Raw genomic sequence first — 13,672 nt, forward strand, 5'->3', positions numbered from 1 at the left:
TGTATTTTACCCTATGAAACATATGCAGACCTCAGCACCCTTCAAATGACATCTCCGCGGTGCCCTACGAAAATAGACTCTCAGTCATCTCAACTGTGTGAATGCTGACAGGATTTTTTTTTTTTTTCATATTCTACTTTTCTTTTTCAAACCGTAGGCAATGTCTCCAAATCCTCCAACACCAAACTGTGTAATGTTACTGATTGTACATCTGTCTTTTCTATTTCTTCTGTTTCTTGCTTGTCGCAATATGTGTGCATATGTGCGAGTGTGTGTGTGTTTGTGTGTGTGCATGCGCATGCTATGAGGACTGGGATTAAAAAAAGGGGCATCAATGCAACAGGAGTGAGAAAAACTGTGAGCAAACTCGAGAGTGAGAGAGGTAGAGGTGAAATGTTTGTCTTGTCAGCACTCTGCCTGCCATCAGCCATCAGCTCATTTCACCTTGGAATAGTGGGCATGCAAACACACACACACACACACACACACACACACACACACACACACACACACACACACACACAATCTCAAACAGGTCACCTTAGCTCAGGTAAAGAGGCAGACACAGTCTTAATGTGTCCACTGCCATTTGGTTTGAGAGTTGTCCTGACACATGAACACACACACACACACACACACACACACACACACACCTCAACATAAAAAAATGAGGCAGTGAAGGTGACCGAAACTGTCATGTCAACTTCCTTCCTTCCTTCCTTTCTTGCTTTCTTTCTTGCTTTCTTTCTTTCTTTCTTTCTTTCTTTCTTTCTTTCTTTCTTTCTTTCTTTCTTTCTGCAACAGAAGTTGCAGAATCAGAAGGCAAAAAAGAAGCAGCAGATGTGGGATTAGATTCTGTTCATCAAAGGTGATCATTGTTAATTTGAGTCTCAGGGCTCTATTTTTGCAGACTGGGTGAGGTGGAGGTGCAGCACAGCTGTGCGTCGCCAACTGGGTGTGGTGGCGCAAGTACTACACCGTTCCTCCTAGTGGGTTTGACACAGCCGATTCACTTTAAACCAATCAAATGAGCCCCTGTCCTCGCCTTTAAAATGCGCTGCGCGAAGGCATAATAAACTTTTACACAACTGACAAAGAGGTCTACTGCCGCAGGCGGGGCGGACCCAGCGTAGTGCAACTTTGGCTGACAGGCGTGCAGTGCGCACACGTCACCAAAACCTCACGGACAGGTTTCCAGAATGTCAGGCACATTAACGATACAATAAATACTGACAAAACAACACTGTACCACATAAATTTATCTCCATATCGACTGTCCCGTCACAACTGATGTCAGATGTCAGAAGGAGATTGGCACCGTTTGTGCTGATTGTGAGGTTTTGGTGATGTGTGCGCACTGCGCGCCTGTCGTGGTTTCAGATGGCGAGCTTTGGGCGCACCTCAGTGAAGTCTTTTGGCACGAAAATGTCACTGCGCCAAGCTGAATCTGTTGACACCTCCCCCTGCTGTGCCGCCACTCCCATCTCAGCGCACCTCGGTCTGCCAAAATACGAAACTGTGCACCCCTTGGGTTGCGCTGGTCGAAAATAGCTCTGCATGGGGTTCGTCTCACTGCGCCACCCTGTGCTGCACCGGGAAAATAGAGCCCTCAGTTTCAAGCAGGGTGAGTCTTGACAAATCTCTGTAAAACACTAAATGTCCCAATTTTCAGCATTCACTACCAAATTGTTCAGATTTTTGGCTGTTCACACCACTTATTATCAACCAAAAATGCTCAGCGTTTCCTGCTGAATCTAATGGTGTGAGGGTTGAAGCTATCTCACCTCTACTTTTGACACTACAACCCTCAGAAGCCAGCGACGTCATGTTCAACACAAATTTTGCTGGCAGATCCCCACAGAAACGTCTTGCTCTTTATGGGTGCCTTCATTCCAACATTTCCAAACAAACATAGACATAATATACATCAAAATGGTTTCTGCTGAATCTAATGATGCAAGGCTTGACATTTTTTTAAAGGTATCTGACAATCAATATATATTCCATATTACACCAATGCATTCTTTGTGATATGTGTTTACTAATATTATTACACAGTTCTCAACTATGTTTTTGATGCGCTGTCCATGGTGCTGAATGGTGCGCCCAGTAGGTGTGCTAAGTGCTGAAATAATTGCCCCCCATCCTGATTAAAACAGTTATGCTGTATACATAAATGCATACATGTGCATGTGCATAAAAAGGTCCTGGTTTGGGGGCTTGAAAATATGGTCACCCTACCACACTAACCAGCACTCGTCTTTTTTTTTTCTTTTTTTCTATAGCTCCTGCTCTAAATTCAAGACCTCTAACAGAAACACAGCCAAGCAAATCTGAGTAATACTGGTTAATTCTGTGCCCAAGGTCAGAGTTTTCAAGAAGTTATTTTTCCGCTTTGTACTTGGTATCGACAGCTGAGGAGAAAAATAGCCTGAATACTGGCAGTGACAGTGGATCCCCAGGGCAGCAGAAGGTGGAGGTAAACTACTCCTCAACCCCCATGGAGCTGTGTGTGCAAAAACTTCTGTCAAAGTCATTTTAAGGGAAAGCGGCAGTGCTCTCACACTAAAATAGTCATTTAGCTGCATCACAATCAACCAGCATGCTCAGAAGGATGTGTCACTTGCGGCACATCCACACACAGCAACACGTATCTGGTGTTGCTTTTCAACACAGCATGTCATTACCTTCTTTTTATTACTGTTATTTATCCAGGAAAGGTTCACTGAGCTTGCTGCTCTTCAGCAGCACCCTGCTGCACACTCACACACTGGCAGACATCGACACTGTGGAGCTGCCCAATACAATCAACACTCACCTCTTTCCCAAAGGGCAGCTCCACTGGAGTAAATCAGAGTTAAATGCCTTGCTTATGGGCACAGTGGCTACTAAAGCAAGGCAGAGTGTTTTTTAGTTTACCAACTTAAATCCAACTGGTCCAAGATTTGGACAGTGAACTATTCAGACCGTTCACTTGCAAGCTACTGCTGCCCCACACAGCGTATGTTGTTGAAGCATGTGTTGCTATTTGCACATCTTTAGCACATGCTGTGCTGAAAACTAATGCAAGATGTTGACTTTCCTAAACTCTATTCAATGAATAGATGTGACACTATATTGGTTGCTGAAGGGAAATTCTGCTCTTCCTTCACCCGCCTTTCTCCACAGGGAGCTCACCGTCAGCTACAGAGCTCCTCCTACAGGGCTCCTCTTGCAGGAATGACTGCATCAGTGCGGCGTGGCATGGTGGCCGTCAGCCTGTGGCTCTGCTGAGGTGTTATGGAAGCTCAGGCCGCTCTGATAGTGCTCTGCAGCTTGTCTGAACTGTATATAAAGTTTGTTAGAACCATTCCTCTTTAACTGGAATGTAATACAAATCTATATGGGGCCCACATGGGAGAAACTGGGATACCCTCATAGGTGCTGTATGGAGCCCATCAAGGGCCCATCATCAGCCCATGTGGGCTAACCCATGTGGGGCCTCCATGGAAACTACAGACAAAATTAGCTGGGCCCCAGTTGGGTGTCCCAGATGAGCTCCACATATCAGCCCAGTTGCAACCCATTTGGGCCCCACATGGGTGTGCTGGCTGGGGGACGGTCATATTTGGCACTTAAAGCTTGAGAAAACTTCTGTATCATCCTAATTAGCAGAGGGATCTGTTCTCTTGACTAAGATGGCAGAATCATCTGCCAACTCAGTTACGTACACATGATTTCCACACACATTTAAGGGCTCTTTGTCAAGGCGATTTTTTATGAAAATAGTCAACCATTCTTCAACTAAAATAAATAATAATCCAGAGCAAGAACAACCTTGCTGAATTGCTTGTTTGACCTCACATCTTTTACAAGTTACTTGATGGAGGGAGACTGAACTGTTACATTGCAGACGAACTGAAGGCCGCTATCAAAAAGCCCTCATCAAGTATTGAGTGCATAAATGAACATATTTTTCAGAAGGTCGACATTTCTGTATTATAAATCCTTTTTTTTTTTATTGGTTTTATGTAATGCTCTAATATTTTGAGAAACTGGATTTCTGATTTTCATGACCTGTAAGCCACAATCATCATAATTAAAACAAAATAGGCTTGGAATATTTCCTTATATGTGTAATGTAATTAGAATATATGGAAGTTTCAGTATATTAATTGAATTATGGAAAAAAAATGAACTTCTTCGTGTTATTCTATTGTTTTTTAGATGCACCTATGGTTGCAGGCTTGGTAACAGAGTGAGCAGGTCAGTGATCCAGCAGGGACTGGCGGCTGCTGCAGGGTTTAAGTGGCAGACTGGTGACTGCATGATGACTGGCAAGTGTGCTACTTAAGATGGCTAGCAGCTGTGCAGGGAGAGACAGGGACACACCCACACCACACACTGGGAGACAGGGCAACACTCGGCCAGACAGGATCATGCCGACATGATCTGTGTCTTAAGGTAATCAGTATTTTATTGAACATTTTTTATATTTATGTTGTGAAAACTGTATTGTGATAATTACTGTTACTGCCCTAAGAGTGAGCACATAAGATACTCAAAACTTGGTTAAAAGGAGTATGTAGCATGCTTGTGATATGCCCCTGTTTATTTCTAACAAGGTCTCGTTTGCATTGGCATTACATTATTCCGTCGCATGGTGGGACTTTGCAAATGATTTAGCCATAGCCAGCCTTGGATTGGTTCGCAACTGCAGCACATTTTCATGCACACTTTGCCGTGGCAGGTTCCGGTTTTGTCTTGCGCTAGCTCCTCCAGGTGAAGGACAGCCTCTCTGCTCACCACACCACACTGCTGCCAGTCACAAATGTGTTAAAACTGACACATCCCCCCTTTTTTTAAGCGTGTCGCCTCAGTCTTCCCAGTGACGCATGATGTGAGATAGACAGACAGAGAGAGCGAGGGGTGTGAGAATACATCACAAAGTGGGAGGCAAAACCATGAATTTTTGGTGTATACTTTTGTAAGCATGCACAAAACCAATTGGACACCCTTTTTTTATATTATTCTTTTTTATTATATTATTCTGTCACAGTATATAGTAGGATGGAGAGATAAAGGGACTCAGAGAGCACAGTAATTATACTAAATTATTCAGTAATACAGCCCTCTGACCTTACATCTTCATAATACTAATTTTGTCACCCTGTCTTCTGCACAGCGGCAAGCAATTCGGCCTCTGCACATTCAATCACATGCATGATTGACAGTCGCTGGCTAATGTTTAACCATAATTTCCCCCACGGCCCAATAGCTGATCATCCCTTAGCCCTGTGGATGCCCCAATTGGTGCATTAATGCATGGAGGACGGGGGCTTCAACTCGCCTCGCTAGGTCTCAGAGTGGAAACTGAAGAAGTGCCGGAGAGTTATCATAAACAGCCGAGAAAGTGAGAGCGAGAGTTGGAGAAAAGGACCAATAAAGAGGTAATGTGACGAAGAAATAGAGAGATGAATTGTCACCCTAGAGAGCTGTCTTTTGCACAGGCAGATTTAATGAGCTAGAGGTAGGGGGAAGATTAAAAAACAAAGCAGGTACTTGACGGAGAGATATCTATAGTATACAAAGAGAGAGAGCGATACAAAGTGAGATGAATAGACACTAAAGCAAATAGATAGACATCGAGTTCCCTGGAGGGAAAACATTTATTGAAATGGAGAGAGATATGACCCTTTTTCTCTGTGGGACACTAGATGAGCAGCTATTAACTTTAGGGTTCTGTTCATCTCTTAACTTTTCCAAAAAGCAAAGGAAAGGTGGAAGGGACAGAGCAAAGAAGTCAGGGCAGATGGGAAGGAGGGAACAAGGAACAAGGGGGGACGGGAGGGGCGGAGTGAGTATCATGGCTTTTTTGGGACGGGACAGTTGGTATAAATAGAGATGGTCACTGTGAGTGCAGCCTGTACCACACACACACACACACAGACACACAAACACACGCGCACATACACAAACATACTGCACATACACACACCCATGTACAATGTGCACGCACATACACACTGCAGCAAAGGGAGGTTATTGGTGAAGTATAGTGCATGATGTGACCCAGTTTGGAGAAACCAGGTTATAAAGACCAGAGAGCACGCACACACACACACACACACACACACACACACACACACACACTCAGACACATTTGGTCCTTAGCCTGAGGTAAGCAGGTTGGTGTTTTGTTCTCACCATATGAGCATGATCTGTCCAAATCCCTGAAAAGAAGTGGATTTACATTTACGTTTTAGGCCATTTTAGCCTGACGCGGATATGCAGATCCACTTACTGTGAGTGTGACAGTGGGCTCACTATGTTCCCTGCTGCTATTAAAATTCATATTCCTAGTACATGATATTTTTTTGTATTGCTGACAAGTTGCCCCATGTCAGAATACTGTTAAGCAAAGCTACAAATTGCTTTTGGAAGGGCTGAGATAGCCCTGCCGCCCTGCCGGTGTAAAGTGCTTTAGGCACTTGGAGGGGTTGTAGAAATGTAATCCATTATCAGCCCATGGTTAGGAGGATGTTGCCCTGAAGACCTGGGGCCACATGCATAAACAATGTGTATGCATAAAAACCATGCATAAACCATTTTCTGCAAGCAAACTATATAAAAACAGAATGTGCCGTGAGAATCTGCGCACCTCATGCATTTTCAGACCATGTTTTTTACATTTACACAGAGATTCGTAAAATGCCAATCAAAGGCACATTTATCAAGGTAACACTGATGAATTATTTCTGTATGATTAATTATCTTATTTACAATATGTCAGCCAACATTTTATTTATCTTTTAATATTTTTTTATTTTATTATGCCACATCTTATAATGTTGGTTTAGATATGAGCGCCACAAACTAATCATTGATACACTGCAGACATCACTGCTGATGCTGGTTTACAGATCCATGTGATGAATTATTTATATGTATAAAATTACAGCTGTTGTGAGTGTTGGAGAACGAGCCACAATCAGTGAAAGGGCACTTTTTATTTCCTGTTTGTTGAACTGACAGGTGTAAAGACTGGTGGAGGTGACAAGTTGACATGCAAACGTCAGGTTAAGGGTGTGTTTTCATAGATTATGGTTAATTGTGAGAGTGGAAAATAGGGTTGTGCACTGTATGCAGCAGTTCCTCAGTGACTGAGATTTGTAAAACAGAATGATGCGTACACACACGCCTTTCTAAATCTGACAAAAAGATTGTGTATGCATATTTCTGGCTGTGTGCGTACACACAGTTTTAGTCATGAATCCACACAGAGTTTTATGCATATGGCCACTGGACAACCGAAATGCTTCCCTCTGAATCTCAGTCTTTATCTCTCTCCGGGGTCCTTGTCTCTGCCTGCCTGGCTGTCGATTTGGCCCGGCTCCCCGTCTTGCTGGATGGCTTCGCCGTTGCTTTGCCAGCCAGGCAAGTGTGTTTGGCCGGCTAGATCTGTATCTGTCTCTCTCTCGCATCATCTGGCTTGTCTTTTACTCAAACACTCCCAGATGCACACGTTCATGCACAAACACAAATGCATACACACACTCATACTTGAGTGTTCTCTCAGTCTCCATCAGTCTGGATGGACAGTTGACCTTGAAGAAGCCCTTTGATTTCGACCATGCCTGTGTTTCTGCTCCGCTGGGAACTTACATTCAGAAGCCTTTTTGTTCCACCTCTGATGTAGTCACTATGGACTCTCCCCTGCTCTCTCTCTCTCTCTCTCTCTCTCTCTCTCTCTTTCTCTCTCTCTCTCTTTCTCTGCAGTGCTTCCCTCCTCCTTCTTTACGAAATATCAACACCCGCTGCCATCTTCTGTTCAAAACGGTGTACTGCAGCTCTGCTTTCTCTACCATTCCTTTTTGATGAGCCCTACCAAAGCATTCATATTTGTGGGAGAACATTGCAGTCCATTTAAAATACTCAAGGCTGATTGTTTGATGATGGCTATTCTACAATATAGAGGAAACACAGAACAGTTCCTCAAGACGCGATAAGGCCTTATCATTTATCCACCTTTTGCCAGAGCTTTAAACTCTTAGGCCTGGGCTAACTAATTTTACAGTATGAAAGTGTGAACTCACTAAGTGTTCAGATGTGATTTGAAGCTGTTCTGTGGAGGGATTGGTTCTTCAAGAAGAGCGGCAAACCTGCTAGAAACCCAACCACAGCTGAACACGTTGTTGCATACAAATGTGTGAGTGCTCAGTGGCTGACTAGTGGTGCGGCATATTGACAAAATGTTAAGACAGAGGTAAACAGAAGCAATTTGAGACACTTTACAATGGCTCACTTACCAATTTTAGTCAATCACGGGCCTGGGGTGTGAGTGCAAAGAATTCTATTTGTTTGGCCAGGAAACCTGTGCACAGTGCTGAGGCCAAAACCAAAGCAGCACTTTGTTCTCTCTCCGACCCTGTCCTTTTTTGTATGAACCAGACAAACTCTGCTTCAGTAGAGGGCATCCTGCCAACTTAACCCTGACTTCACATCAAGACCCTCTTGCTCCGCTGTAGGGCAGTGCAGTATTACCATTATAATCCTTGAAAATTATGAAAAGGAACTAAATTATCCAAAAAAAAAAAACAACCCAGAGCTGTTGATCTGCAGTGTGAAAAGTACTTTCATTCTGTTCTTCCCAGAGTCACATTTTGGACATTTGAACACTTCCTGAACAAATGCCCACAGAGCAGCTGTGTGAGCATTTGTTGCCAGAAACTAGGAATGCCAGAAACTAGGTGAGCTCTGCTGGCAATTGTTTATCCATTATTTCACACTCCCACAGTTTCAGATACTATCAAAGGTTAAGGCCACAGTGAGCGATGTGAACCAACATGAATAGTAATGCAAAATGTGATACTTTATTGATTATAAAAGTGGAAATTCTCTTTTCACTTGCCAACCTCCACAGGTAGGTCAGAGTGCAGGGTCACCCACAGACAGTCCTCTGTGTATCTGGTAGGGGTGCAGTGTCTTGCCCAAGGGCACTTAACTGGGCTGATGCTCACTGTCATGGAACCGACTTGAACCCGAGCCCATTGGATGAAGGACGTTTCACCCTGCTGACAGATGAAGGGGAGCGGATTGCTGCCTCTAGCTAAAGAGGAGCGATACAGCTGTCCGATGTGGGATTCAAACCCCCTTGGCTCCAAGAGTTCAAGAGTCTGCTGAGCTCACTTGTCTTGTAGACATGACTGTCCTTTTCTAATTCATGAGCCTGCTGGTGAATTAGTGCAATTGGAAGTGCTGCCATTAGTCCTGTCTGAAGGGGGAAAGTTTTACCGGAGGGTGGACTTTAATGTAAATTTCATGGGCATAATTCCATGTTTTTGTCCCATGTGGAACAGTGCTATTTGTGATCATTACAGGGTGCACACCCCGGCAGGTTTCCAACAGTTTCAGGGCAAATAACCAATGTGAACTCCTATATCTTCTTTCAGGGACTGATTCCAGAAATTACTCTAAGTGTCATGGGCCTAATTAAATGAAACATCTGTGCTGACAGGTGCCCACTTGATAAAACTACTAACATGTGTACACTTACCCTGTAACATTTCGATTAGTCAGCTGCTTAATAATGGTCCTAAAAACTTATGACAGTGTAGCAGGATGTCTTTTGTGGTCATCGTTTCTTTGAGCCTTTGAATTAGACTTTTCTATGATTACGGCACAAAATATGGCTACATCAAATCCTATTTATTAGTGAATACATTTGTGTTGCTCCAATCATATATCAAAATCGTTGATGTAAAATGTAAATAGTTCCAGTCCCCAAGTTGTCAGCAAATTGTGATATTTAATCCCATCTGGATGGGGTTGTTTATCATGGTGAACTACATCCGTTCTTTCGACTGGCAAAAAGACTCTCCCTAAGAGGAGCCCTCAGCAGTCCAGTGAGCACGACTGGCAAGATGTTATATCTTTATATTGTCAACATTGTAACACATGGGGTTACTTTTACAGCAGTATTTCACCCCAAAATTATATATTTTGTATCATTTACTCACTCACTGGCTACACTAATGCTTCGCCAGTACACTAACACAGACTTCAGTCATTAAACTGACTGAAACAATACTGTAGCCAATAAACAAGCCAGACTGGCCATTCAAGAAAACTCAGTATGAGAAATAATACAATATATATATATATATATATATATATATATATATATATATATAGTTAGTTTTTTGATGAAGTGTTCCTCTAAATAGAGACAATCCATGACTTTTCAAGAGCACAGCTGAGGCCGCAATAAGCATAAGAGCTTATTGAAGTGATGTTCTTATATTAGTGCATTAGTAATTGTCAGTGTTCATCACATATTCACATTCTTTTCTCCAGACTAGCTGGACAAAAGGATTGCAGATCCAAAACAAACTTTCTCAGACTTGACTACTTAACCCTTTAAGCGCCAGAGTCGCAAAATTGCGACAAGCAAGAGACGCGGCGGCGAAGCAGTGGTAGTAGTTCTGAGCGTAGCGAGAGCAGAGCAGAGCGAAAGAGTGTTTTTTCATTTACTCACGATGCCGAGAGGTCGGTTTACCATCGACAAAGTACTTCGTGAGGTACTGACTGACTCCGATTCCGAGGAGGAAGACATGCAGTTGTCCAGTGAAGCAGAAACTGACGTTAGTAGTGACGGCGAGTCCGCGCGCCATAGTCCACAATCAGCACATTGTATAGCGGATGCTTCACCTCAGCGTGGCCGGGGTGGAAGCATTCTGTGAACGCCAAGCAGGGGACGTGGTCGAGGTGGCAGGGGGGCTCATAACACCGCAAATATGGGTGAATGTAGCGGGGATAAAAACAACTGCGGTTGTCGTGGCAGACGCGGGAGAAGCCACGGGAAAAAAACTCCGGCGCCTAAAGGGTTAACCTTAATAAGATATTTTAAGTTTTTTCTCAAAGTTAGTCCAGGAATGGGACAAAATGAATTGGGTATTACACTCAAATAGTGCAATCTTCAGCACCTTTTTTGCTTTTCATTGCAATACCAAGCAGTCGTCTACGCCATTTCCACATCATCAAATAAACTGTGACATTCATGCTAGCACCCTCTGAAAGTGAGCCGTCTGGATAGTCTGCAAACCAAACTGAGCTGGGCAAAAACACAATGGAAAATCATGCTATTCTACAGTTGGTTAAGTAATACTGCACTTAGGCAGCAAGGAATCCACATGATTCAATAACCATGATTCAAATTCCTTTTTGCATTTTATTTTATATTTATATTTCAGATGTTTGGGTCTGTTTTTATGTAGATTAGAGTATAAAGGTGGATGTGCTGGAAATTCTGTTAATAAAATACTTTTACAAGATAGAAGTTGTCTCTCTAGTTGTATTAGAGTTGCAAGTATAGGCACACCACGCCAACAGTCAAAGGCAATTCTGGTAATGAGCAAAGAAAAAAAAATGGTAGACTCAAGCAAGTTTTTTAGATAAACAAGCAGAGTGAGAGCTTTCAAGGTCTTGAGAACAATGCCCCCTTAAGTAGTTGTTATCTTACTTGCATGAATCTGCTGTTTTTCCCAAGATTTTGCATAAACCTGCTGCCTGCATCTTCCACTACAAACACAGCGTTTATTACACTAAAAAGAATACATGAGTCGAGTACATTTTATATTTTTTCCACAAGTAAGAAGTGAGAGCTACAGTGATCTGATAATAAATGCATCCCTGCTGCTAGAATGATCATCTCTCGGAAAGTAGTGCTACTTAAAACCAGGGAGAAAAGGAAGAACATTTTTTTATATAAGAAAATGACAATTTCAAAGGACAAGATTCAGATTCAAGAGATAATTTATGTTAAGTGTTAAGTGAATGATCATAATTGGGAGGGGCACAAAAGAAGGAAACACTCTAATAAGATACATGGTAATACATTTGACTTACTGGATATAAAGTACTATAGGAATTAAAGATGCATAATAAGTATAACAGGCATTAAAGCTGCAATAATAAATAAGGGGATGATTTAAGTGACTGTCAAATGCATGGAATGAGCATTGTTGCCTGTTGAATCTTTGTTTTCATCATTTCAATTGTTGTAGCTTTAAGGAAGCACATTCACAATCTACAAAAGCATGTTGGTTTTCAGAAGGGATTTTAGACAGTGGCGCTGCATCTCCCTTGGGCCACAGAAAGCAAAGGCCCGGTCACCTCTGGTTTTCAGCCTCGGCCTCAGGAAGACCGGGAGGGATGAACAGGGAAGACCAGGAGGGCTCCGGCTCAGCTGTGGCATGAGGTTAAGGCCGAGAGTACAGTAAAGAGGAAAAAAAAAGGGAGGAAGGGAGAGTATATAAAGGTCTAGACACCAGAGGACAGAAAAAGAAACAGGTGTTAAATTCGGCATGACATGAAAAGAACTCTCTTTCTCCCAGATTTTCTTCTGCTTTACAGAACAAACACGTTACACATCACGTCTCTGCTCACTGAAACCACTCACTGGTGCAGAAACTCATACTTCAGTGTCTTTGCGTGTGTGTGTGCGTGTGTGTGTGTATCTTTCCATCTGGCAGAACTCGACAACAAGACACTGTTTTTTTTTTTTCTTTTTTTCCAACTCTTTGCTGCAGAGACACACACTAACACACACTAAGACACAGTGAATTTTGTAAGGAAGTGGGGCAGTAATGGCCTCATTACAGACAATGTGAAGATGCTTGATCAATTTTACTGCGGAGACAGTGGGGCAATCTCTCTCTTAAACTGATGTTAATGCCAGAATTAACCATCTAAACTACCCGGCGCTTCTTGCCGCCAGAGTTGCCGCGCTCTGAAAGAACTCAGTAACTGTGAATTATTTTGACCCTGAACCATTTAGTTTTTTTGGGGGGGGAGAGGCGCGCACAAACAATCTGAGTTCAGTGCTAAATCAAGTGCAGTGACAAGGCAAAGGAAGGTATTTACCTGTCTATCTGTGTGTGAACTGTCTATTTGTCTGTCACTCTGTCTTTTGCTCATCTATGGCTTCGCACAATTACTCATACACACACACACACACACACACACGTCAAAGACAGTTGCAGTTCGGGTTACTTTCCGGGAAATTAGTTTCCACGATGCTGCACAGGGGTATGTCGTGTTGTTTGTGCTGAGATACAACAGGTCAAGATACTTAGATAGATACCTAGGTAGGCCATCCTTGTCCTTTGTGTGTGTGTGTGTGTGTGAAGTGACCTGCTTGTTAAATAACATTAATAAAGTTCTTTCTGACATTGGAGGTTCATGGACATTCATACAGTGAAATCACTTTATGCTTCCACTGACCTGAATGGCTCTAAGTCCCGCCCGCCAGATGCAAACCAGCCAATCAGAGCTCAGTAAATGTTGCCCTCGGACATGCATCTGTCTCCAAAGAAGTGAATGAAGTTTGTTGAGGGTGTTTTCAGAGGTTTATGTTAAAAAAAAAAAAAAAAAAAAAAGCTCCCTGGTGAAACCCTGTGCCTGGGGTCCCTGCAGCAGAGACACACAGAGACTGAGCAAAACTAAAACAAGACCGAGCCACATGCATCATCTGGATACACCTCTGTATAACCACACACATGAATATTAATTAAGATTAATAAGCACACCTGTGTTTGGTTGAACTTAAATTATTGTGTTCATGACCAAACTAAGAGTTAACACTACAGTTGGGGGCTAACATGTCCTGAGCCTGAACGGAGCCGTGCTTTAC

Source organism: Myripristis murdjan, chromosome 8 (assembly GCF_902150065.1).
Source record: "Myripristis murdjan chromosome 8, fMyrMur1.1, whole genome shotgun sequence".
In the NCBI taxonomy this organism is placed as follows: Eukaryota; Metazoa; Chordata; class Actinopteri; order Holocentriformes; family Holocentridae; genus Myripristis; species Myripristis murdjan.